This window comes from Rattus norvegicus, chromosome 1 (assembly GCF_036323735.1).
Source record: "Rattus norvegicus strain BN/NHsdMcwi chromosome 1, GRCr8, whole genome shotgun sequence".
Lineage (NCBI taxonomy): Eukaryota > Metazoa > Chordata > Mammalia > Rodentia > Muridae > Rattus > Rattus norvegicus.
The window spans coordinates 102,660,570-102,685,673 of NC_086019.1; the positions used below are offsets into that span (position 1 = coordinate 102,660,570).

General features: G+C 39.8%; 1 pseudogene; it reads left to right on the forward strand.

Moving 5' to 3' along the window:
- Vmn2r116l-ps12 (vomeronasal 2, receptor 116 like, pseudogene 12) overlaps positions 1-20,746 on the forward strand; it is an 88,398-nt pseudogene extending 67,652 nt beyond the window's left edge.
- The last annotated feature ends 4,358 nt before the right edge of the window (positions 20,747-25,104 follow it).

Sequence of the window (25,104 nt, forward strand, 5' to 3'; positions counted from 1 at the left end):
GGCCCAAGAGGAAAATGTATTTGGGGCCTCTGGGTTCCCGTGGGGGAGGGCCCAGGAGCAGAAGGACCCCTGCGCCTAAGACACCACCTGAACCTGAAGGAACAGACCGGATAAACAGTTCTCTGCACCCAAATCCCGTGGGAGGGAGAGCTAAACCTTCAGAGAGGCAGACACGCCTGGGAAACCAGAAGAGACTGCACTCTGCACACATCTCTGACGCCAGAGGAAAACACCAAACGCCAACTGGAACCCTGGTGCACGGAGGCTCCCGGAAAGGGCGGCACAGATCTTCCTGATTGCTGCCGCCACAAAGAGCTCGTGGGGTGCTGCCTCGGGACCACAGGTAAGACCAACTTTTCTGCTGCAAGTGACCTGCCTGGTGAACACCAGACACAAGCCCACAGGAACAGCTGAAGACCTGTAGATAGGAAAAACTAAACGCCCGAAAGCAGAACACTCTGTCCCCATAACTGGCTGAAAGAAAACAGGAAAACAGGTCTACAGCACTCCTGACACACAAGCTTATAGAACAGTCTAGCCACTGTCAGAAATAGCAGAACAAAGTAACACTAGAGATAATCTGATGGCGAGAGGAAAGGGCAGGAACCCAAGCAACAGAAACCAAGACTACATGGCATCATCGGAGCCGAATTCTCCCACCAAAGCAAACACGGAATATCCAAACACACCAGAAAACCAAGATCTAGTTTCAAAATCATATTTGATCATGATGCTGGAGGACTTCAAGAAAGACGTGAAGAACTCCCTTAGAGAACAAGGAGAAGCCTACAGAGAGGAATCGCAAAAATCCCTGAAAGAATTCCAGGAAATCATAAATAAACAAGTAGAAGCCCATAGAGAGGAGGTACAAAAATCCCTGAAAGAATTCCAGGAAATCATAAATAAACAAGTAGAAGCCCATAGAGAGGAGTCACAAAAATCCCTGAAAGAATTCCAGGAAAACACAATCAAACAGTTGAAGGAATTAAAAATGGAAATAGGAGCAATCAAGAAAGAACACATGGAAACAACCCTGGATATAGAAAACCAAAAGAAGAGACAAGGAGCCGTAGACGAGCTTCACCAACAGAATACAAGAGATGGAAGAGAGAATCTCAGGAGCAGAAGATTCCATAGAAATCATTGACTCAACTGTCAAAGATAATGTAAAGCGGAAAAAACAACTGGTCCAAAACATACAGGAAATCCAGGACTCAATGAGAAGATCAAACCTAAGGATAATAGGTATAGAAGAGAGTGAAGACTCCCAGCTCAAAAGACCAGTAAATATCTTCAACAAAATCATAGAAGAAAACTTCCCTAACCTAAAAAAAGAGATAACCATAGGCATACAAGAAGCCTACAGAACTCCAAATAGATTGGACCAGAAAAGAAACACCTCCCGTCACATAATAGTCAAAGCACCAAATGCACAAAATAAAGAAAGAATATTAAAAGCAGTAAGGGAAAAAGGTCAAGTAACATAAAGGCAGAACTATCAGAATCACACCAGACTTCTCACCAGATACTATGAAAGCCAGAAGATCCTGGACAGATGTCATACAGACCCTAAGAGAACACAAATGCCAGCCCATGTTACTGTATCCTGCAAAACTGTCAATTAACATAGATGGAGAAACCAAGATATTCCATGACAAAACCAAATTTACACAATATCTTTCTACAAATCCAGCACTACAAAGGATAATAAATGGTAAAGCCCAACATAAGGAGGCAAGCTATACCCTAGAAGAATCAAGAAACTAATCGTCTTGGCAACAAAACAAAGAGAATGAAAGCACACAAACATAACCTCACATCCAAATATGAATATAACAGGAAGCAATAATCACTATTCCTTAATATCTCTCAACATCAATGGTCTCAACTCCCCAATAAAAAGACATAGATTAACAAACTGGATATGCAACGAGGACCCTGCATTCTGCTGCCTACAGGAAACACACCTCAGAGACAAAGACAGACACTACCTCAGGGTGAAAGGCTGAGAAACAACTTCCCAAGCAAATGGTCAGAAGAAGCAAGCTGGAGTAGCCATTCTAATATCAAATAAAATCAATTTTCAACTAAAATTCATCAAAAAAGATGAGGAAGGACACTTCATATTCATCAAAGGAAAAATCCACCAAGATGAACTCTCAATCCTAAATATCTATGCCCCAAATACAAGGGCACCTACATACGTAAAAGAAACCTTACTAAAGCTCAAAACACACATTGCACCTCACACAATAATAATAGGAGACTTTAACACCCCACTCTCATCAATGGACAGATCATGGAAACAGAAATTAAACAGAGTCGTAGACAGACTAAGAGAAGTCATGAGCCAAATGGACTTAACAGATATTTACAGAACATTCTATCCTAAAGCAAAAGGATATACCTTCTTCTCAGCTCCTCATGGTACTTTCTCCAAAATTGACCATATAATTGGTCAAAAAACAGGCCTCAACAGGTACAGAAAGATAGAAATAATCCCATGTGTGCTATCGGACAACCACAGCCTAAAACTGGTCTTCAATATCAATAAGGGAAGAATGTCCACATATACGTGGAAATTGAACAATGCTCTAATCAATGATAACCTGATAAAGGAAGAAATGAAGAAAGAAATTAAAGACTTTTTAGAATTTAATGAAAATGAAGGTACAACATACCCAAACTTATGGGACACAATGAAAGCTGTGTTAAGAGGAAAACTCACAGCGCTGAGTGCCTGCAGAAAGAAACAGGAAAGAGCATACGTCAGCAGCTTGACAGCACACCTAAAATCTCTAGAACAAAAAGAAGCAAATACACCCAGGAGGAGTAGAAGGCAGGAAATAATCAAACTCAGAGCTGACATCAACCAAGTAGAAACAAAAAGGACCATAGAAAGAATCAACAAAACCAAAAGTTGGTTCTTTGAGAAAATCAACAAGATAGATAAACCCTTAGCCAGACTAACGAGAGGACACAGAGAGTGTATCCAAATTAACAAAATCAGAAATGAAAAGGGAGACATAACAACAGATTCAGAGGAAATTCAAAAAATCATCAGATCTTACTATAAAAGCCTATATTCAACAAAACTTGAAAATCTGCAGGAAATCGACAATTTCCTAGACAGATACCAGGTACCGAAGTTAAATCAGGAACAGATAAACCAGTTAAACAACCCCATAACTCCTAAAGAAATAGAAGCAGTCATTTAAGGTCTCCCAACCAAAAAGAGCCCAGGTCCAGACGGGTTTAGTGCAGAATTCTATCAGACCTTCATAAAGACCTCATACCAATATTATCCAAACTATTCCACAAAATTGAAACAGATGGAGCACTACCGAATTCCTTCTATGAAGCCACAATTACTCTTATACCTAAACCACACAAAGATCCAACAAAGAAAGAGAACTTCAGACCAATTTCCCTTATGAATATCGACGTAAAAATACTCAATAAAATTCTGGCAAACTGAATCCAAGAGCACATCAAAACTATCATCCACCATGATCAAGTAGGCTTCATCCCAGGCATGCAGGGATGGTTTAATATACGGAAAACCATCAACGTGATCCATTATATAAACAAACTGAAAGAACAAAACCACATGATCATTTCATTAGATGCTGAGAAAGCATTTGACAAAATTCAACACCCCTTCATAATAAAAGTCCTGGAAAGAATAGGAATTCAAGGCCCATACCTAAACATAGTAAAAGCCATATACAGCAAACCAGTTGCTAACATTAAACTAAATGGAGAGAAACTTGAAGCAATCCCACTAAAATCAGGGACTAGACAAAGCTGCCCACTCTCTCCCTACTTATTCAATATAGTTCTTGAAGTTCTAGCCAGAGCACTCAGACAACAAAAGGAGGTCAAAGGGATACAGATAGGAAAAGAAGAAGTCAAAATATCACTATTTGCAGATGATATGATAGTATAGTTAAGTGATCCCAAAAGTTCCACCAGAGAACTATTAAAGCTGATAAACAACTTCAGCAATGTGGCTGGGTATGAAAAGAACTCAAATAAATCAGTAGCCTTTCTCTACACAAAAGAGAAACAAGCCGAGAAAGAAGTTAGGGAAATAACACCCTTCATAATAGACCCAAATAATATAAAGTACCTCGGTGTGACTTTAAGCAAGCAAGTACAAGATCTGTACAATAAGAACTTCAAGACTCTGAAGAAAGAAATTGAAGAAGACCTCAGAAGATGGAAAGATCTCCCATGCTCATCGATTGGCAGGATTAATATAGTAAAAATGGCCATTTTACCAAAAGCAATCTACAGATTCAATGCAATCCCCATCAAAATACCAATCCAATTCTTCAAAGAGTTAGACAGAACAATTTGCAAATTCATCTGGAATAACAAAAAATCCACAATAGCTAAAACTATTCTCAACAATAACAGGACTTCAGGGGGAATCACTATCCCTGAACTCAAGCAGTATTACACAGCAATAGTGATAAAAACTGCATGGTATTGGTACAGAGACAGACAGATAGACCAATGGAACAGAATTGAAGACTCAGAAATGAACCCACACACCTATGGGCACTTGATTTTTGACAAAGGAGCCAAAACCATCCAATGGATAAAAGATAGCATTTTCAGCAAATGGTGCTGGTTCAACTGGAGGTCAGCATGTAGAAGAATACAGATCAATCCATGCTTATCACCCTGTACAAAGCTTAAGTCCAAGTAGATCAAGGACCTCCACATCAAACCAGAATACACTCAAACTAATAGAAGAAAAACTAGGGAAGCATCTGGAACACATGGGCACTGGAAAAAATTTCCTGAACAAAACACCAGTGGCTTATGCTCTAAGATCAAGAATCGACAAATGGTATCTCATAAAACTGTAAAGCTTCTGTAAGGCAAAGGATACTGTGGTTAGGACAAAACGGCAACCAACAGATTGGGAAAAGATCTTTACCAATTCTACAACAGATAGAGGCCTTATATCCAAAATATACAAAGAACTCAAGAAGGTAGACCGCAGGGAGACAAATAACCCTATTAAAAAATGGGGTTCAGAGCTAAACAAAGAATTCACAGCTGAGGAATGTCGATTGGCTGAGAAACACCTAAAGAAATGTTCAACATCATTAGTCATAAGGGAAATGCAAATCAAAATAACCCTGAGATTTCACCTCACACTTGTGAGAATGGCTAAGATCAATAACTCAGGTGACAGCAGATGCTGCCGAGGATGCGGAGAAAGAGGAACACTACCATTGTTGGTGGGATTGCAGACTGGTACAACCATTCTGTAAATCAGTCTGGAGGTTCCTCAGAAAATTGGACATTGAACTGCCTGAGGATCCAGCTATACCTCTCTTGGGCATATAGCCAAAAGATGCCCCAACATATAAAAAAGACACGTGCTCCACTATGTTCATCGCAGCCTTATTTATAATAGCCAGAAGCTAGAAAGAACCCAGATGCCCTTCAACAGAGGAATGGATACAGAAAATGTGGTACATCTACACAATGGAATATTACTCAGCTATCAAAAACAATGACTTTATGAAATTCGTAGGCAAATGGTTGGAACTGGAAAATATCATCCTGAGTGAGGTAACCCAATCACAGAAAAACAAACATGGTATGCAGTCATTGATAAGTGGCTATTAGCCCAAATGCTTGAATTACCCTAGATGCATAGAACAAATGAAACTCAAGACGGATGATCAAAATGTGAATGCTTCACTCCTTCTTTAAAAGGGGAACAAGAATACCCTTGGCAGGGAAGAGAGAGGCAAAGATTAAAACAGAGACTGAAGGAACACCCATTCAGAGCCTGCCCCACATGTGGCCCATACATATACAGCCACCCAATTTGACAAGATGGATGAAGCAAAGAAGTGCAGACTGACAGGAGCCGGATGTAGATCTCTCCTGAGAGACACAGCCAGAATACAGCAAATACAGAGGCGAATGCCAGCAGCAAATCACTTAACTGAGAATAGGACCCCCGTTGAAGGAGTCAGAGAAAGAACTGGAAGAGCTTGAAGGGGCTCGAGACCCCATATGTACAACAATGCCAAGCAACCAGAGCTTCCAGGGACTAAGCCACTACCTAAAGACTATACATGGACTGACCCTGGACTCTGACCTCATAGGTAGCAATGAATATCCTAGTAAGAGCACCAGTGGAAGGGGAAGCCCTGGGTCCTGCTAAGACTGAACCCCCAGTGAACTAGATTTTTGGGGGGAGGGCGGCAAGGGGGGAGGATGGGGAGGGGAACACCTATAAAGAAGGGGAGGGGGGAGGGGGATGTTTGCCCGGAGACCAGGAAAGGGAATAACACTCGAAATGTATATAAGAAATACTCAAGTTAATAAAAAAAAAGTACCTTGTACAAGGTCATACAATGAAAAAAAAGAGCATTAATTACTCTTCCAGAGGTCCTGAGTTCAATTCCCAGCAACCGCATGGTGGCTCACAACTATTTATAATGGGACCCACTGAAAATATGTACAATCTAGTACTCATATAAATGAAATGAATAATTCTTTTTAAAAAAAATAGATTTCTTGGAGTTTGAATGAAAATGTCACCTGTTGATGTACGTAAAAACAAACATTTAGATTTTTTTACAATAAGTAGATTAAGCTCAAGGACAGCATTGAGTTCATCCTTCTTTGATACGAATTCCTACCACCATGAATTCTCATGGGCGCTCAAAGTAACTTTGAAATGTCTCTTGCCTGCACTTAAGCTATATGGAATGTCCGTAGATATTTTCAGTATGAACAGAATAGGAGAACTTCATTCATAGATACAAAGTCCTGCACAATTTTATTTATTGAATATATTTCCAAGTCATACATAAGACATATTAGGGTAAAAATACACATGATAACAATTTACAATTCAAGATATAATTGATGCAAGCTGGTAGAATGAGCAAAACCTAATTTTCAAATAAAGTGTCATTATTACATGAATTAGTTAATGACACAGTCATCATGTTTCTTATGTAAGTCAAAGATGCCCCGTGGGAGAGAGACCTCACCGCCTGATAAGGAGGGCACTCCTGAGTCTGCAGAGCGGAGGAGACCACCAACACTGCCCACCCCTGCCCACATCCCTGGCCCAAGAGGCAACTGTATAAGGCCTCTGGGTTCCCGTAGGGGAGGGCCCAGGAGCGGCAAGAACCCTGCGCCTGAGACACCCCAGGAACCTGAAGGAAACAGACTGGATAAACAGTTCTCTGCACCCGAATCCCGTGGGAGGGAGAGCTGAACCTTCAGAGAGGCAGACACGCCTGGGAAACCAGAAGAGACTGCACTCTGTGCACATCCAGACGCCAGAGGAAAACACCAAACGTCATCTGGAACCCTGGTGCACGGAGGCTCCCGGAAAGAGCGGCGCAGATCTTCCCGGTTGCTGCTGCCACGGAGAGGACTTAGGCGGTACCCCACGAGCAAACTTGAGCCTTGGAACCACAGGTAGGACCAACTTTTCCCCTGCAAGAAACCTGCCTGGTGAACTCAAGACACAGGCCCACAGGAACAGCTGAAGACCTGTAGAGAGGAAAAACTACACGCCCGAAAGCAGAACACTCTCTCCCCATAACTGGCTGAAAGAAAACAGGAAAACAGGTCTGCAGCACTCCTGACACACAGGCTTATAGGAAAGTCTACCCACGGTCAGAAATAGCAGAACAAAGTAACACTAGAGATAATCTGATGGCGAGAGGCAAGCGCAGGAACCCAAACAACAGAAACCGAGACTACATAGCATCATCGGAGCCCAATTCTCCCAACAAAGCAAACACGGAATATCCAAACACACTAGAAAACCAAGATCTAGTTTCAAAATCATATTTGATCATGATGCTGGAGGACTTCAAGAAAGACATAAAGAACTCCCTTAGAGAACAAGTAGAAGCCTACAGAGAGGAATCGCAAAAATCCTTGAAAGAATTCCAGGAAAACACAATCAAACAGTTGAAGGAATTAAAAATGGAAATAGGAGCAATCAAGAAAGAACACATGGAAACAACCCTGGATATAGAAAACCAAAAGAAGAGACAAGGAGCTGTAGATACAAGCTTCACCAACAGAATACAAGAGATGGAAGAGAGAATCTCAGGAGCAGAAGATTCCATAGAAATCATTGACTCAACTGTCAAAGATAATGTAAAGCGGAAAAAGCTACTGGTCCAAAACATACAGGAAATCCAGGACTCAATGAGAAGATCAAACCTAAGGATAATAGGTATAGAAGAGAGTGAAGACTCCCAGCCCAAAGGACCAGTAAATATCTTCAACAAAATCATAGAAGAAAACTTCCCTAACCTAAAAAAAGAGATACCCATGGGCATACAAGAAGCCTACAGAACTCCAAATAGATTGGACCAGAAAAGAAACACCTCCCGTCACATAATTGTCAAAACACCAAACGCACAAAATAAAGAAAGAATATTAAAAGCAGTAAGGGAAAAAGGTCAAGTAACATATAAAGGCAGACCTATCAGAATCACACCAGACTTTTCGCCAGAAACTATGAAGGCCAGAAGATCCTGGACTGATGTCATACAGACCCTAAGAGAACACAAATGCCAGCCCAGGTTACTGTATCCTGCAAAACTCTCAATTAACATAGATGGAGAAACCAAGATATTCCATGACAAAACAAAATTTACACAATATCTTTCTACAAATCCAGCACTACAAAGGATAATAAAGGGTAAAGCCCAACATAAGGAGGCAAGCTATACCCTAGAAGAAGCAAGAAACTAATCGTCTTGGCAACAAAACAAAGAGAAGAAAAGCACACAAACATAACCTCACATCCAAATATGAATATAACAGGAAGCAATAATCACTATTCCTTAATATCTCTCAACATCAATGGTCTCAACTCCCCAATAAAAAGACATAGATTAACAAACTGGATATGCAATGAGGACCCTGCATTCTGCTGCCTACAGGAAACACACCTCAGAGACAAAGACAGACACTACCTCAGAGTGAAAGGCTGGAAAACAACTTTCCAAGCAAATGGTCAGAAGAAGCAAGCTGGAGTAGCCATTCTAATATCAAATAAAATCAATTTTCAATTAAAAGTCATCAAAAAAGATAAGGAAGGACACTTCATATTCATCAAAGGAAAAATCCACCAAGATGAACTCTCAATCCTCATCTTCGATTGGTTTATATACAAGTGTGCAATTTCTAGGCTTGAAAGTAAAATGAAGCTACCTGGTGCTGGATAGAGGAGCCTTATTTTTTATTATGGCAGCTTGCTATTTTTGTAACATGGTGATTTGGTTGAACACAATAAAGTCCAGTAGTAACTGATCTCCCCTTCTTCCTGGATGAGTGAGGAGATGATTAAATGTTGATGTCAGCATCCTTGAGCATATTCAGATGAGCTTCTGCTTCTGTTGAAAAGGATGCTGTGTTTGATTGTGGTCCGAAGCTTTGAAGCACTACTTGGCATCTCCTTCCTTGGAGGCCTCACTGTTTAAACGTAACAGATTTGATAGCTTGTTGGTAAGGTGAGGTCCAGCTTGTCTCCACTAGGTCATCTTCATGTGAATCCGGTGGTTATACGGTTTTGTTCTAGGGATATTTCATTTTTTTAATAACGGTTTTAGCTGACATTCATGGAGAGAATGAATCCTTAGAACTGTGCCACTAGTGAAAGGAAATCCTGTCTAGAGTATGTTTCTTTACAAAGCTGTGTCACACCATACTTTGGGCCCTCTGCTGGAAAAGTAGAATCAAGTCTCAAATAATGCCTTTTAAATTGTATCTTCTAGTATTATAGATGTAGGACAGTACTGTATCATACCTCTGTGGATGTAAAATAGCTTGTACCTGCTTTATGATACGTAGTAGTGACCGTGCTTTATCAGAGCTGTTTTTAATGATGTTGCTCAGAATGTTTTCTTTCCAGATGATGATTGAGAAGCTAATTTTAAAAAAAAATGGTGCGAGGTACCACAAGAGTAACAGAACTGTGCTGTTTTCTCGGGTTTTGTTTTTTTACTTTTTTTTTTAATGGAGTGTGCTGGATGTCTCTACAGTTTTGTTCACATGACTGCAGAACCTGGAAAAGCTGTTGCTGCTGTTGATGCATAACACACTGCTATTATTGGTCTTTTTATATAAATATAAATATATATACAGATATATAATTTGAATTTTTTGAAACTTTAGCTGTGCTGTCAACTTTGGAAAAAAGTATCCCTGTTTACTGTGTTGAGTTGGCACTGTACAGAAATTAACAGCCATATTAGTCTAGAAATGTTGAACTTAAGTTTTTCCCATTTGTACAGGGGTAACACACTGTATTAAATATGTAAGGTCTTATCTACGTGGGTTTGATTACAAAAACTAATAAAGTATTCTCTAAGTTTAAAAAATATCCTTAATTGTCACACAGTCCAGAAAGAACGCTGTCAGTGCCAAGGCACACAAACGTCAGCAGGAACATGGAGGGAACACTGGAAGAGGAAGCCGTGTTTCTCAAAGCACCTGGATCAGACTGCTTTCTTTTTTTTTTTTTTTTATTAACTTGAGTATTTCTTATATACATTTCAAGTGTTATTCCGTTTCCCGGTTTCCGGGCAAACATCCCCCTCCCCCCTCCCCTTCCTTATGGGTGTTCCCCTCCCAACCCTCCCCCCATTGCCGCCCTCCCCCTATAGTCTAGTTCACTGGGGGTTCAGTCTTAGCAGGACCCAGGGCTTCCCCTTCCACTGGTGCTCTGACTAGGATATTCATTGCTACCTATGGGGTCAGAGTCCAGGGTCAGTCCATGTATAGTCTTTAGGTAGTGGCTTAGTCCCTGGAAGCTCTGGTTGCTTGACATTGTTGTACTTTTGGGGTCTCAAGCCCCTTCAAGCTCTTCCAGTTCTTTCTCTGATTCCTTCAACGGGGGTCCTATTCTCAGTTCAGTGGTTTGCTGCTGGCATTCACCTCTGTATTTGCTGTATTCTGGCTGTGTCTCTCAGGAGCGATCTACATCCGGCTCCTGTCAGTCTGCACTTCTTTGCTTCATCCATCTTGTCTAATTGGGTGGCTGTATATGGATGGGCCACATGTGGGGCAGGCTCTGAATGGGTGTTCCGTCAGTCTCTGTTTTAATCTTTGCCTCTCTATTCCCTGCCAAGGGTATTCTTTTTCTTCATTTAAAAAAGGAGTGAAGCATGCACATTTTAATCATCCGTCTTGAGTTTCGTTTGTTCTAGGGATCTAGGGTAATTCAAGCATTTGGGCTAATAGCCACTTATCAATGAGTGCATACCATGTATGTCTTTCTGTGATTGGGTTAGCTCACTCAGGATGATATTTTCCAGTTCCAACCATTTGCCTACGAATTTCATAAACTCGTTGTTTTTGATAGCGGAGTAATATTCCATTGTGTAGATGTACCACATTTTCTGTATCCATTCCTCTGTTGAAGGGCATCTGGGTTCTTTCCAGTTTCTGGCTATTATAAATAAGGCTGCGATGAACATAGTGGAGCACGTGTCTCTTTTATATGTTGAAGCATCTTTTGGGTATATGCCCAAGAGAGGTATAGCTGGATCCTCAGGCAGTTCAATGTCCAATTTTCTGAGGAACCTCCAGACTGATTTACAGAATGGTTGTACCAGTCTGCAATCCCACCAACAATGGAGGAGTGTTCCTCTTTCTCCACATCCTCGCCAGCATCTGCTGTCACCTGAGTTTTTGATCTTAGCCATTCTCACTGGTGTGAGGTGAAATCTCAGGGTTGTTTTGATTTGCATTTCCCTTATGACTAAAGATGTTGAACATTTCTTTAGGTGTTTCTCAGCCATTCGGCATTCCTCAGCTGTGAATTCTTTGTTTAGCTCTGAACCCCATTTTTTAATAGGGTTATTTGTCTCCCTGCGGTCTAACTTCTTGAGTTCTTTGTATATTTTGGATATAAGGCCTCTATCTGTTGTAGGATTGGTAAAGATCTTTCCCAATCTGTTGGTTGCCGTTTTGTCCTAACCACAGTGTCCTTTGCCTTACAGAAGCTTTACAGTTTTATGAGATCCCATTTGTCGATTCTTGATCTTAGAGCATAAGCCACTGGTGTTTTGTTCAGGAAATTTTTTCCAGTGCCCATGTGTTCCAGATGCTTCCCTAGTTTTTCTTCTATTAGTTTGAGTGTGTCTGGTTTGATGTGGAGGTCCTTGATCCACTTGGACTTAAGCTTTGTACAGGGTGATAAGGATGGATCGATCTGCATTCTTCTACATGTTGCCCTCCAGTTGAACCAGCACCATTTGCTGAAAATGCTACCTTTTTTCCATTGGATGGTTTTGGCTCCTTTGTCAAAAATCAAGTGACCATAGGTGTGTGGGTTCATTTCTGGGTCTTCAATTCTATTCCATTGGTCTATCTGTCTGTCTCTGTACCAATACCATGCAGTTTTTATCACTATTGCTGTGTAATACTGCTTGAGTTCAGGGATAGTGATTCCCCCTGAAGTCCTTTTATTGTTGAGGATAGCTTTAGCTATCCTGGGTTTTTTGTTATTCCAGATGAATTTGCAAATTGTTCTGTCTAACTCTTTGAAGAATTGGATTGGTATTTTGATGGGGATTGCACTGAATCTGTACATTGCTTTTGGTAAAATGGCCATTTTTAGTATATTAATCCTGCCAATCGATGAGCATGGGAGATCTTTCCATCTTCTGAGGTCTTCTTCAATTTCGTTCTTCAGTGTCTTGAAGTTCTTATTGTACAGATCTTTTACTTGCTTGGTTAAAGTCACACTGACGTACTTTATATTATTTGGGTCTATTATGAAGGGTGTCATTTCCCTAATTTCTGTCTCGGCTTGTTTCTCTTTTGTGTAGAGGAAGGCTACTGATTTATTTGAGTTAATTTTATACCCAGCCACTTTGCTGAAGTTGTTTATCAGCTTTAGTAGTTCTCTGGTGGAACTTTTGGGATCACTTAAATATACTATCATATCATCTGCAAATAGTGATATTTTGACTTCTTCTTTTCCGATCTGTATCCCCTTGACCTCCTTTTGTTGTCTGATTGCTCTGGCTAGAACTTCAAGAACTATATTGAATAAGTAGGGAGAGAGTGGGCAGCCTTGTCTAGTCCCTGATTTTAGTGGGATTGCTTCGAGTTTCTCTCCATTTAGTTTAATGTTAGCAACTGGTTTGCTGTATATGGCTTTTACTATGTTCAGGTATGGGCCTTGAATTCCTATTCTTTCCAGGACTTTTATCATGAAGGGGTGTTGAATTTTGTCAAACGCTTTCTCAGCATCTAATGAAATGATCATGTGGTTTTGTTCTTTCAGTTTGTTTATATAATGGATCACGTTGATGGTTTTCCGTATATTAAACCATCCCTGCATGCCTGGGATGAAGCCTACTTGGTCATGGTGGATGATTGTTTTGATGTGCTCTTGGATTCAGTTTGCCAGAATTTTGTTGAGTATTTTTGCGTCGATATTCATAAGGGAAATTGGTCTGAAGTTCTCTTTCTTTGTTGGATCTTTGTGTGGTTTAGGTATAAGAGTAATTGTGGCTTCGTAGAAGGTATTCGGTAGTGATCCATCTGTTTCAATTTTGTGGAATAGTTTGGATAATATTGGTATGAGGTCTTCTCTGAAGGTTTGGTAGAATTCTGCACTAAACCCGTCTGGACCTGGGCTCTTTTTGGTTGGGAGACCTTTAATGACTGCTTCTATTTCCTTAGGAGTTATGGGGTGGTTTAACTGGTTTATCTGTTCCTGATTTAACTTCGGTACCTGGTATCTGTCTAGGAAATTGTCGATTTCCTGCAGATTTTCAAGTTTTGTTGAATATAGGTTTTTATAGTAAGATCTGATGATTTTTTGAATTTCCTCTGAATCTGTTGTTATGTCTCCCTTTTCATTTCTGATTTTGTTAATTTGCATACACTCTCTGTGTCCTCTCGTTAGTCTGGCTAAGGGTTTATCTATCTTGTTGATTTTCTCAAAGAACCAACTTTTGGTTCTGTTGATTCTTTCTATGGTCCTTTTTGTTTCTACTTGGTTGATTTCTGCTCTGAGTTTGATTATTTCCTGCTTTCTACTCCTCCTGGGTGTATTTGCGTCTTTTTGTTCTAGAGCTTTTAGGTGTGCTGTCAAGCTGCTGACATATGCTCTTTCCTGTTTCTTTCTGCAGGCACTCAGCGCTATGAGTTTTCCTCTTAGCACAGCTTTCATTGTGTCCCATAAGTTTGGGTATGTTGTACCTTCATTTTCATTAAATTCTAAAAAGTTTTTAATTTCTTTCTTCATTTCTTCCTTGACCAGGTTATCATTGAGTAGACCATTGTTCAATTTCCACGTATATGTGGGCATTCTTCCTTGATTGTTATTGAAGACCAGTTTTAGGCCGTGGTGGTCTGATAGCACGCATGGGATTATTTCTATCTTTCTGTACCTGTTGAGGCCCGTTTTTTGACCAATTATATGGTCGATTTTGGAGAAAGTACCATGAGGAGCTGAGAAGAAGGTATATCCTTTTGCTTTAGGATAGAATGTTCTATAAATATCCATTAAGTCCATTTGGCTCATGACTTCTTTTAGTCTGTCTACATCTCTGTTCAATTTGTTTCCATGATCTGTCCATTGATGAGAGTGGGGTGTTGAAATCTCCCACTATTATTGTGTGACTTGCAATGTGTGTTTTGAGCTTTAGTAAGGTTTCTTTTACGTATGTAGGTGCCCTTGTATTTGGGGCATAGATATTTAGGATTGAGAGTTCATCTTGGTGGATTTTTCCTTTGATGAATATGAAGTGTCCTTCCTTATCTTTTTTGATGACTTTTAATTGAAAATTGATTTTATTTGATATTAGAATGGCTACTCCAGCTTGCTTCTTCTGACCATTTGCTTGGAAAATTGTTTTCCAGCCTTTCACTCTGAGGTAATGTCTGTCTTTGTCTCTGAGGTGTGTTTCCTGTAGGCAGCAGAATGCAGGGTCCTCGTTGCATATCCAGTTTGTTAATCTATGTCTTTTTATTGGGGAGTTGAGGCCATTGATGTTGAGAGATATTAAGGAATAGTGATTATTGCTTCCCGTTATATTCATATTTGGATGTGAGGTTATGTTTGTGTGCTTTCATTCTCTTTGTTTTGTTGCCAAGACGATTAGTTTCTTGCTTCTTCTAGGTTATAGCTTGCCTCCTTATGTTGGGCTTTACCCTTTATTATCCTTTGTAGTGCTGGATTTGTAGAAAGATATTGTGTAAATTTGGTTTTGTCATGGAATATCTTGGTTTCTCCATCTATGTTAATTGAGAGTTTTGCAGGATACAGTAACCTGGGCTGGCATTTGTGTTCTCTTAGGGTCTGTATGACATCAGTCCAGGATCTTCTGGCCTTCATAGTTTCTGGCGAGAAGTCTGGTGTGATTCTGATAGGTCTGCCTTTATATGTTACTTGACCTCTTTCCCTTAATGCTTTTAATATTCTTTCTTTATTTTGTGCGTTTGGTGTTTTGACAATTATGTGACGGGAGGTGTTTCTTTTCTGGTCCAATCTATTTGGAGTTCTGTAGGCTTCTTGTATGCCCATGGCTATCTCTTTTTTTAGGTTAGGGAAGTTTTCTTCTATGATTTTGTTGAAGATATTTACTGGTCCTTTGAGCTGGGAGTCTTCACTCTCTGCTATACCTATTATCCTTAGGTTTGATCTTCTCATTGAGTCCTGGATTTCCTGTATGTTTTGGACCAGTAGCTTTTTCCGCTTTACATTATCTTTGACAGTTGAGTCAATGATTTCTATGGAATCTTCTGCTCCTGAGATTCTCTCTTCCATCTCTTGTATTCTGTTGGTGAAGCTTGTATCTACAGCTCCTTGTCTCTTCTTTTGGTTTTCTATATCCAGGGTTGTTTCCATGTGTTCTTTCTTGATTGCTTCTATTTCCATTTTTAATTCCTTCAACTGTTTGATTGTGTTTTCCTGGAATTCTTTCAGGGATTTTTGTGATTCCTCTCTGTAGGCTTCTACTTGTTTATTAATGTTTTCCTGTGTTTCCCTAAGGGAGTTCTTCACGTCTTTCTTGAAGTCCTGCAGCATCATGATCAAATATGATTTTGAAACTAGATCTTGCTTTTCTGGTGTGTTTGGATATTCCATGTTTGTTTTGGTGGGAGAATTGGGCTCCGATGATGCCAAGTAGTCTTGGTTTCTGTTGCTTGGGTTCCTGCGCTTGCCTCTCGCCATCAGATTATCTCTAGTGTTACTTTGTTCTGCTATTTCTGACAGTGGCTAGACTGTCCTATAAGCCTGTGTGTCAGGAGTGCTGTAGACCTGTTTTCCTCTCTTTCAGTCAGTTATGGGGACAGAGTATTCTGCTTTCGGGCGTGTAGTTTTTCCTCTCTACAGGTCTTCAGCTGTTCCTGTGAGCCTGTGTCTTGAGTTCACCAGGCAGCTTTCTTGCAGCAGAAAAGTTGGTCTTACCTGTGGTCCTGAGGCTCAAGTTTGCTCGTGGGGTGCTGCCCACGGGCTCTCTGCAGCGGCAGCAACCAGGAAGACCTGTGCCGCCCCTTCCGGGAGCTTCAGTGCACCAGGGTTCCAGATGGTCTTTGGCTTTTTCCTCTGGCGTCCGAGATGTGTGTGCAGGGAGCAGTCTCTTCTGGTTTCCCAGGCTTGTCTGCCTCTCTGAAGGTTTAGCTCTCCCTCCCACGGGATTTGGGTGCAGAGAACTGTTTATCCGGTCTGTTTCCTTCAGGGTCCGGCGGTGTCTCTGGCAGGTGTCCTGCTGCTCCTGGGCCCTCCCCCACGGGAGCCCAGAGGCCTTATACGGTTTCCTCTTGGGCCAGGGATGTGGGCAGGGGTGAGCAGTGTTGGTGGTCTCTTCCGCTCTGCAGCCTCAGGAGTGCCCACCTGACCAGGCGGTTGGGTCTCTCTCTCACAGGGTCTGGGAGTAGAGAGCTGCTGCCCAGACTGCTTCTGACACTCTGATTTCTCCTCTGGACAACTGTGAAGCCAAATAATGATGTAGTGCAACAGGATTTCTCTGCACACTTGTCTATCAGCTTATCCTCTGAAAGGAAAGATGCTGGAAAATCATATGCAAGTTTTAGGTCTCTATCCTTATAAGGAAAAATATTTGTAAAGAAGAAGACGGGCAGGGAGCTAATTGTTTTATCTAATATTTGTCCACAAGCGACATACAACCCAACTACTATTAATCTGAAGTATTTAGTCTATGATGTTAAGGATTTATATTGAACTACAGAAATATAGTTTCTCACGTATTTCTTTTCTGATATGAGTGGGTGTAACTTCCATTAAGTACAAGGCCACCCATAAAGGGAAAAATACTTAATTCCTCCCTCATGATTTCTCAGGGTAATAAAAACATAGTATCTGAAAGAATGTATGGTACTAATTCAATAACCACAAAAGCAAGACCAGTGCTTTACATATTGATAAACTACAAGGCAATTCCATTTTAATTTTTTAAATACATAAATTATTTTTTCTTTAATGTTCATCCATGTTTTACCTATGTATATGAGCATGTGAGGTTGTCAGAGTACTGGAATTGGAGTTACAGATAGGTGTGAGATTCCATGTGGGTGCTGGAAATTGGACTTGGGTCCTCTGGAAGAACAGTCAGTGCTCACAATCACAGAGCCATCTCTCCAGTCTCTTGTTTTCATTTGTAAAACATATTTTCCAGTTGCCACTTCAAGATAAAATGAAGTATTTTAATTTTACTATGAATTTTAAAATGGGTGTTTTTATGAGACATTTGACTGCAGCACTTCTACTCCTTTGATAGCCCTGCTCCCTCACAATTGAAGCAGCTTGTAAAAATGACTGTAGGAGAACATTTACAAAATGCTCAAAACAAAATTACTACCATATAGCTGGGTTTCTATGTCAACTAAAGTAAGGAACAGACTAGCAAGGTCTTTGCAAACACATTATGAACCTCTGCAGCTAAGAGCTACTAATGGAGGTGTGTAACCATACACAGTCCCTTCCGAACTGAGCTCATGTGGCTGATGCATTGATGCAACAGGATGCTGCAAGGAAGCCAGTGTGGGGCTGTGGTGGACTTCTTCAGTAAGCGTCCGGGGAAACTATATTGGAGTAACAGTACACAAGGACTTCACCTTGGAAATACGTATTATCAGGCTGTCATTTCAGAAGCTTCTTCATTGGGAAAGGGATGAGAAACACTGAAACATTCATATTCCATTTTCTATAGTTTCTGTCATAGAAGCAACAAAATAAACAAACAAAATATAAAAGCAAACAACCAGAATGCTGGAGCTGCACAATCACTTAATCTATTGCATTTTTATTTCTCTATTAAATTTGAGCTGAACACAGTGAAAGTACCTGATAAAATAACTTGTTGGCATTTTTATTATTTAAATAAGTTAAGGAATGAGGGATTAAATATCCTTGTCAACTGTTTTTATTTTGAATATTATATAAAACAGTAAAAAACTGGTTCAATATAAAAAAAAAGTAAGTCAAAGATAGAATTCTACTCTTGAAGTATATACTGTACAATATAAAAGCAACAGCAAAATGCTCATAATAGTAGCAAAGGGACAAGTTGTGTATGTGTAAAAAGCTTGAGGAAATATGAGTAGAGTTCCATGGTCATTAAAGTAAAGAGAGCAAGATATCAGAGAAGAAACTTCATACTTCTAAAAATAACCTTGATAATGCTAGCCCAAAATATAAAGCAGAGGGCTGGAGAGATGGCTCAGCAGTTAAGAGCACTGACTGCTCTTCAAGAGGTCATGAGTTCAAATCCCAGCAACCACATGGTGGCTCACAACCACCCGATTCACTCTTCTGGTGTGTCTGAAGACAGTGACAGTGCACCCGTCATATATAAACTGAATAAATAAAATCTTTAAAAATATAAAGCAGAGAAAATCCCTTGATAAGGTTGATAGTGTCCAGAAATACAAAAAGATTTAATGTAATAGAAATATGGCATTATGAACTGAGGCACATGTTTTTTACTTCAAGGTAAAATTCACAAATGTTTAGGAGCAGAATATTGAAAAACTATTTTTAATACCTAGTAATAGTTCTCTACCTATGTGCTAACAAATAATGCCATAGATAGATGTTACAACATTATACTAGTGAAGGAATTAAGCTCCAAAAATGTAATAGTGTTTATTATTTTGAAATCATTCAGGGTATTAACCAAATTGGAGTTCCCAAGAGATTTTATGAAAATAAGTAACTATGGGTCCCAAATCTGACAACACAATTTAAGAAGTGAATTTCAAACAGTAATGACAGTATTGTATAAAAAGAAATATGTCCAGGATTAGACGTTTTTCATAAGGTGATGTCAGAATCAAATTGCAATTATACAATATTGCTCTGAAATGTTATGACTCATAAAATATATGCAACAGAGTCACAAATTGCAGGAAAGCATACAAAGGGAGAACAAAAGCAGTGGGCTGTTTGATTTTTTTTTCAGCACAGGCAAAGAGCACAGTATAGATTTGAAATAATGCACGGAGTCCTTTAAAAATGTCTTTCTGAAACAATAAAAAGAGGTGAATCAGGAAGCACTTCAATGAGCTGGGCATAATTAATTTATTAAGGGGAGAAAGGAAAACTTGGGGTTTGGGATTTAGCTCAGTGGTAGAGCGCTTGCCTAGCAAGCTCAAGGCCCTGGGTTTGGTCCCCAGCTCCAAAAACAAAAGAAAAGGAAGAAAGAAAGAAAGAAAGAAAGAAAGAAAGAAAGAAAGAAAGAAAGAAAGAAAGAAAGAAAGAAAGACCTGAAGATTGATTCACAGTCACTTTCATTTCTGAACAGATATGGATCAGTGTCTGAAGTGCCCAGAAAGTCACTATGCCAACTCAGAGAAGAACCACTGCCTCCGGAAATCTGTGAGCTTTTTGGCCTATGAAGAGCCACTGGGGATGGCACTCACCATCACAGCACTGGGCTTCTCTGTGCTCACAGCTGTGGTTCTTGTTGTCTTTGTGAAGCACAGAGACACACCCATTGTCAAGGCTAACAACCGGTCTCTCAGCTATATCCTGCTATTGACACTCTTCATCTGTTTCCTCAGTTCCTTGCTCTTCATTGGACAGCCCAGGACAGCCACTTGCATCTTGCAGCAGACAGCATTTGGAATTTTGTTTACTCTGGCTCTCTCCACAGTGTTGGCCAAAGCCATTACAGTGATTATTGCATTCAAGGCCACTGTTCCAGCTAGAATGGTGAGGTGGTTAATGGTATCAAGAGCCCCTAATTTCATCATTCCCTTCTGCACACTGATCCAAATTATTATCTGAGGAATCTGGTTAGTTACCTCTCCACCCTTCATTGATCAAGATACTCATGCCGAGCGTGGTCACATCATCATTGTGTGCAACATGGGTTCAACAGTTGCCTTCCACACTGTCCTGGGGTACCTCTGCTCCTTAGCACTTGGGAGCTACACCATGGCCTTTTTGTCCAGGAATCTGCCTGACACATTCAACAAAGCCAAGTTCCTGTCATTCAGCATGCAGGTATTCTTCTGTGTTTGGATCACTTTCCTCCCTGTCTATCACAGCACGAAGGGAAAGGTCATGGTGGCTATGGAAGTATTCTCCATCTTGGCTTCCAGTATAGCACTCCTTGGATTGATTTTTGCACCCAAGTGCTACATTATTTTGTTAAGGCCAGAAAAAAACTCCTGTCCTGGTATCAGGCACAAAAAACATTCAAGAAGCAATATCCATTTAAATTTAGTTAAAAATTAAAATTTATCTATGATAGTAAGTTAAATATTATGGTTTAATTCAGTGCCCCAGCATTCTAAATGTCTTATTCAGGTATAATATGATGTGATTGTGTACACTCATAGTTCTTTATCCAATTTTATTAAACTCTCTTTGTACTGAAACCATTAATTTTATTTTATGTTTTAGATTCATTGAATGGTTTTTTGTGACATAATTTTACTATGTACCCTTTATTGGCCTACTTTGCCATATTTATACCAATGTATCATCAACTAATGGACACAATGTGCTTTACTTTGCATTCGAAGTGCTGCTGTGGAAGATGTGTCAACATATCCAGCCATGGTGTAATCTTTGTGCCCTTCTTTCCTTTAAAAAATCATATAATTGATTTGTTTAGTTTTGGACTCCAGAATATTCTATTATATTCTACTCTGAAGGCTGACCATTATTAGAACAAAGTGTCTCTCAAGATTCAATTTAACATGTTCTTATTTCCAGTGATCAGAAAAAAAAATAGTATGGTGTTGAATGCAGTACAAGTTCCTTCTATTTTAATATATCATTATTTTGTTGCATGAGAGAAAAATGAAGCCACTTACTCTGGGGAACTAAAAAAGAGCCTGAGTTGTAAATAGCATTTGTTTACAAACTTAGAGCTCATAAACAAGATGGGAGTGACTGATTAGGTTTTTCATAGGCTGTTATGAGCACACCACATTGGAAAGAAGCATGCAGGTTAGCTCAGATTACTAAGAGGACTATGGAAGATGGAGTTAGTAAAACTCTACAGCAGATGTAATATGGAGGTTATATACTTCATTGAAAAATTAAAAGTCTTTCTTAGAGACATGAAAGTAATGTATAAATTCCAATGAATGTTGAATGTTGAATGTTGACAAATGAATGTTGAAAAACGTTATCATAGAGTCTTCATATGTGCCCAGTGCTAAGGCTGTCCCACAGTCCTTCAGAACCAAAACCAAGCAGCACAAGGCTGGTCTACCAGAAGCGCACTCCCTTCTCTCTCTCTCTTTTTTTTTATCTTTATTAACTTGAGTATTTCTTATTTACATTTTGATTGTTATTCCCCTTCCCAGGTTCTGGGCCAACATCCCCCTAACCCTTCCACCTCCACTTCTATATGGATGCTACACTGTATTTATATATAATAAATAATTTTTTTGGAAAAGCAATGTGCTTTTATTTATTTTTCTTACATATTTTCTTTTTTTTTCCTCCATCTTTATTAACTTGGGTATTTCTTATTTACATTTCAATTGTTATTACCTTTCCCGGTTTCCAGGCCAACATCCCCCTAACTTCTCCCCCTTCCATTCTATATGGGTGTTCCCTTCCCCATCCTGCCCCCCTGGCCACCCTCTGCTCAACAATCACGTTCACTGGGGGTTGAGTCTTGGAAGGACCAAGGGCTTCCCCTTCCCCTAGTGCTCTTACTACACTATTCATTGCTACCTATGAGGTTGGAGCCCCGGGTCAGTCCATGTATAGTCTTTGGGTAGTGGCTTAGTCCCTGGAAGCTCTAGTTGCTTGGCATTGTTGTTCATATGGGGTCTCGAGCCCCTTCAAGCTCTTCCAATTCTTTCTCTGATTCCTTCAACAGGAGTCCCATTCTCAGTTCAGTGGTTTCCTGCTGGCATTTGCCTATGTATTTGTTATATTCTGGCTGTGTCTCTCAGGAGAGATCTACATCCAGTTCCTGTCAGCCTGCACTTTTTGCTTCATCCATCTTACCTAGTTTGGTGGCGGTATATGTATGGGCCACATGTGGAGCAGGCTCTGAATGGGTTTTCCTTTTGCCTCTGTTCTAAACTTTGCCTCCCTATCCCCTCCCAAGGGGATTCTGGTTGCCATTTTAAAGGAATGAAGCATTCACATTTTGATCATCCGTCTTGAGTTTCATGTGTTCTAGGCATCTAGGGTAATTTAAGCATTTGGGCTAATATCCACTTATCAATGAGTGCATATCATGTGTGTTTTTCTGTGATTGGGTTACCTCACTCAGGATGATATTTTCCAGTTCCCTCCATTTGCCTACGAATTTCATAAAGTCATTGTTTTTGATAGCTGAGTAATATTCCATTGTGAAGATGTACAACATTTTCTGTATCCATTCCTCTGTTGAAGGGCATCTGGGTTCTTTCCAGCTTCTGGCTATTATAAATAAGGCTGCTACAAACATAGTGGAGCATGTGCCGTTGTTATATGTTGGGGCATCTTTTGGGTATATGCCCAAGAGAGGTATAGCTGGATCCTCAGGTAGTTCAATGTCCAATTTTCTGAGGAACCTCCAGACTGATTTCCAAAATGGTTGTTCCAGTCTGCATCCCACCAACAATGGAGGAGTGTTCCGCTTTCTCCACATCCTCGCCAGCATCTGCTGTCACCTGAGTTTTTGATCTTAGCCATTCTGACTTCTGTGAGGTGGAATCTCAGTGTTGTTTTCGTTTGCATTTCCCTGATGACTAATGACATTCAACACTTCTTTAGGTACTTCTCAGCCATCTAGTATTCCGCAGCTGAGGATTCTTTGCTTAGCTATGTACCCTATTTTTAATAGGGTTATTTGGCTCTCTGGAGTCTAACTTCCTGATTTTGTTGTATATTATGGATATTAGCCCTCTATCAGATGTAGGATTATTTAGGATCTTTTCACAATCTGTTGGTTGCCATTTTGTACTAACAACAGTGTCCTTTGCCTTACAGAAGCTTTGCAGTTTTATGAGATCCCATTTGTCGATTCTTGATCTTAGAGCATAAGCCATTGGTGTTTCGTTCTGGAAATTTTCTTCAGTGCCCATGTGTTCGAGATTCTTCCCCACTTTTTCTTCCATTAGTTTGAGTGTATCTGGTTTTATGTGGAGGTCCTTGATCCACTTGAACTTAAGCTTTGTACAGGGTGATAAGCATGGATCTATCTGCATTCTTCTACATGCTGACCTCCAGTTGAACCAGCACTATTTGCTGAAAATGCTATCTTTTTTCCAAAGGTTTTGGCTCCTTTGTCAAAAATCAAGTGACCATAGGTGTGTGGGTTCATTTCTGGGTCTTCAATTCTATTCCATTGGTCTATCTGTCTGTCTCTGTCCCAATACCATGAAGTTTTTATCATTATTGCTCTGTAATCCTGCTTAAGTTCAGGGATAGTGATTCCCCCAGACATCCTTTTATTGTTGAGGATAATTTTAGGTATCCTGGGTTTTTTCTTATTCCAGATGAATTTGCAAATTGTTCTGTCTAACTCTCTGAAGAATTGGATTGGTATTTTGATGGGGATTGCATTAAATCTGTAAATTGCTTTTGGTGAAATGGCCATTTTTACTATGTTAATCCTGCCAATCCATGAGCATGGGAGATCTTTCCATCTTCTTCATTTCTTTCTTCAGAGGCTTGAAGTTCTTATCATACAGATCTTTTACTTGCTTGGTTAAAGTCACACCAAGGTATTTTATATTATTTGGGACTATCATGAAGGGTGTTTTTTCCCTAATTTCTTTCTCGGCTTGTTTCTCTTTTGTGTAGAGAAAGGCTACTGATTTATTGGAGTTAATTGTATACCCAGCCACTTTGCTGAAGGTGTTTATCAGGTTTAGTAGTTCTCTGGTGGAACTTTTGGGATCACTTAAGTATACAATCATATTGCCTTCAAATAGTGATATTTTGACTTCTTCCTTTCCAATCTGTATCCCTTTGATCTCCTTTTGTTGTCTAATTGCTCTGGCTAGGACTTTGAGGACTATATTGAATAAATAGGGAAATAGTGGGCAGCCTTGTCTAGTCCCTGATTATAGTGGGATTGCTTCAAGTTTCTCTCCATTTAGTTTAATGTTAGCTATTGGTTTGCTGTATATGGCTTTTACTATGTTTAGGTATGGGCCTTGAATTCCTGTTCTTTCCAGGACTTTTATCATTAAGGGGTGTTGAATTATGTCAAACGCTTTCTCAGCATCTAATGAAATGATCATGTGGTTTTTACCTTTCAGTTTGTTTATATAGTGGATTACGTTGTTGGTTTTCCGTATATAAATCCATCCCTGCATCCCTGGAATGAAGCCTACTTGATCATGATGGATGATTGTTTTGATGTGCATAAATAAATCTTTAAAAAAAACAAAAGGAAACAAAAACGTCTCATTTTGGAAATTATAGCGTGTCATAATATGTCACATGGTATACCATTTTGTTGACACAGATATACTTGCACATACATGTTCATTGCTACACAGTAACAAAATCACAGAAGTAAAGTTTCCTAGCCTAAAGGAGATGTCTATACTATTACAAGAAGTATGCAGAGCACCAAACAGATTGCACCAGGATAAAAAATAAACTTGCCACATAGTAATCAAACACTA